Below are 2578 nucleotides of genomic sequence, written 5' to 3'. Positions count from 1 at the left end.
CCTGCTTGTTTGCATCCCTGGTGGGGGTGAGGGCTGGGGGCGCTTGTCCCCACCTCCAGCTCAGCTTGATCCCACCTTTCAGGTTCCCTCTCGCCCTTGGGGAGGGTCAGATTTCACTCCTGACTCATCCCAGAGCTGCCCAACCGCCCGCCATCTGTGCTGGCATCACCTTACCTGCCCCCGGCCCCCGAGTGACCGGAGCAGGGCCCCACGGATGGGCCACCCCCACAGTTAGCCCACAGCTCGCCCTGCTTGTGTCCCCTCATCAAAGGAGAGTCCCCTCGGGTGGGGACCCTGAAGCCAGCAGGGCGTGGCGTTGGGGTTGAGGGCCTGCCTGCAGAGTCCAGGGGACCAGGAGCAAGCCTTCGGTATGCAGTCTGGTCCCTGAGACTCCTCCAGGGAGCTGTCAGTTACCTCCACCGGGAGAAACCTAGGCGGGCCTGCTGGAGGAGGTGCCACTTGAGTTTGAAGTCCCTTTTTAAAAAAAAAATATATTTTACTGATTTTTAACAGAGAGAAAGGGAGAGAGCTAGAGAGCTAGAAACGTCGATGAGAGAAACATCGACCAGCTGCCTCTTGCACACCCCCTACCGGGGATGTGCCCGCAACCAAGGTACATGCCCTTGACCGGAATCGAACCTGGAACCTTTCAGTCCATAGACCGACGCTCTATCCCAGGGGTCTTCAAACTACGGCCCGCGGGCCACATGCGGCCCGCAGAGGAGTCTGATCCAGCCCGCCAGGTTTTTTGGGCAGTGAGCGCAGCCGAGGTGTTACAGTAGGAATTAGTAGTTCATATAGTCCAGCCCTCCAGCTCTCTGAGGGACCGTGATCTGGCCCCCACTTTAAAAAGTTTGAGGACCCCTGCTCTATCCACTGAGCCAAACCCGTTTCGGCTGAGGTCCCTTTCTTCAAGAAGCCTTTGTTGGACTTGTGTGCCTATGTGCTGTCCTAAGGTCCTCCTGTGACTGTGTCCTCGGTAACAGTAATGAACTTGGGCTGGGCCCTGGGAGATTTGGGGCCAGTGGGTTACTAGGTGGAGAAAACCTCAAGAACAGAGGCTCAGAGGCAGAAAACGGGTTGTGTTTGGCCACAGGGAAGCGGAGGAAGTGGCGCTGGGACGTTCAGGGTGGGGGCTGCCTGATTCCGTGTCCTCTGAGGTCTGGCTCAGACACCATCTCCATGCAGCCGGCTTGATTCTCAGCCCCTGGGGCTTCTCCTGGGCCGTGCCATGCCCTGCCGGGTGGCAGGATGGCGGGCCGCTGTGGGTGGCGGTGGGCTCCCTGGGGGAGGAAACTGGGTCATTCTCATCCGGGTGAACGAACCTCTCCCCTCCCTGCTGTGTGCCTCGTCCTCGGTCTAAGGACCCGTGAGTCTGGGTGAAGAAGTGGGACCCGGGTCCGATGTTAGGTGGGTGGCCTTCCAGGGATGAAGGAGTCCACTAATCTTTTCATTTTTACCACGTCTTACATTGTCCTTACTTTATATAAATGATGAAAGTCAAGTTCAGAGAGGTCGGGTAACTTGCCCAGAGTTACACAGCCAGGATTCGAACCCTGGTCCGTGTGGCAGGAAGCCTGGTGACGCTGGTCTGAGAAGATGAGCTGTGAAGGGCCTGGCATGGGGTGATTCCAGAGGGTTAGCTCCAGCTCTGCCAGCGTGGCTCAGTGGTTGAGTGTCAACCTGTGAACCAGGAGGTCACGGTTCAATTCCTGGTCCCAGCTCTCTCCCCTCCTTGAAGCCTGCCAGACTTTTGCTTTTGCAGTGGGTGGGAGTTGGGGGAGGGTCCCTGCCTCACTCCCTTGCACTTCCTTCAGGTCCTTCCGTAAATGTCGTCTTCATAAATGTCATCTTCGCCCGGAGGCCTTCCAAGACCACTTTATTGAATTGCGATCCTGCCGAAACCAGTTTGGCTCAGTGGTGGAGCGTCGGTCTGCGGACTGAAAGGTCCCGGGTTCAATTCCGGTCAGGGGCATGTGCGTTGGTTGCGGGCACATCCCCGGTAGGGGGTGTGCAGGAGGCAGCTGGTCGATGTTTCTCTCTCATCGACGTTTCTAGCTCACTCGCTCTCTCCCTTCCTCTCTGTAAAAAATCAATAAAAATATTTAAAAAATAAATAAATAAATTGCGATCCTGCCCTGGCTGATGTGGCTTCGTTGGCTGAGTGCCCTCCCTATGCACCCAAAGGTCAGGCTGCTGGTTCAGTTTCCAGACGGGCCCATGCTCAGGTTGTGGGTTCGGTCCCCAGTTTCGGTGCATGTAGGAGGCAGTCAATCAGTGTTTCTCACATCAATGTTTCTCTTCCTCTCCCTTCCTTTCTAAAATTCAATAAAACATATTAAAAACAAAAACAAATGATAAGTAAATCCCAATCCCTTCTCTCCAGCTACTTCCCAGGCCCCTTTCCTACTATATTCTCTCCACTGCTCATCCACCTCCCCACGCCTGTATGTTTTACTGATCTATTGCCTGTCCTCCTCAGGAGACTATCAGGGCAGAGATTTCTTTTATTCGCTGAATCTACAGTGTCTAGGACAAATAAATATTATTGATTACATATAAGGAAGTACCACGTGGC

This window comes from Pipistrellus hanaki, assembly GCF_964339955.1.
Source record: "Pipistrellus hanaki genome assembly, chromosome: 3".
NCBI lineage: Eukaryota > Metazoa > Chordata > Mammalia > Chiroptera > Vespertilionidae > Pipistrellus > Pipistrellus hanaki.
This window is presented reverse-complemented; position numbering follows the sequence as displayed.